General features: G+C 46.6%; 1 protein-coding gene across 1 annotated transcript in view; it reads right to left on the bottom strand.

Moving 5' to 3' along the window:
• LOC107680298 (mRNA-capping enzyme) overlaps nucleotides 1-264 on the bottom strand; it is a 126,464-nt gene that overhangs the window by 15,070 nt on the left and 111,130 nt on the right. The gene's annotated exons all lie outside the window — the stretch shown is intronic.

Genomic DNA, 264 nt, shown 5'->3' with positions numbered 1-264 from the left:
AACAATAACGTTACCACTCTAATATGTCTTGCAATATCCGTGCGTGCAAAGGTTCTGCGCGATCCTCTTGTTCAGTATTCTCTGGATCTGAATCCGGCTCAAATTGATATGGCAATACTGACACCATCCTTAACTAAACCGAAGCAGACGGAACTTGCTGCTTTGGCAAGGGGCGGGGCAGTACTGAAACACAGTCTAAGCTGTTCGCCAGCTACAACGCACTGGGACAGCTAACCAATCACAACACATTTCGTTTTTCGGAAG

The sequence above is a fragment of the Sinocyclocheilus anshuiensis genome, unplaced genomic scaffold, assembly GCF_001515605.1.
Source record: "Sinocyclocheilus anshuiensis isolate Anshui unplaced genomic scaffold, SAMN03320099.WGS_v1.1 scaffold1161, whole genome shotgun sequence".
Taxonomy (NCBI): domain Eukaryota; kingdom Metazoa; phylum Chordata; class Actinopteri; order Cypriniformes; family Cyprinidae; genus Sinocyclocheilus; species Sinocyclocheilus anshuiensis.
This window is presented reverse-complemented; position numbering and strand designations above follow the sequence as displayed.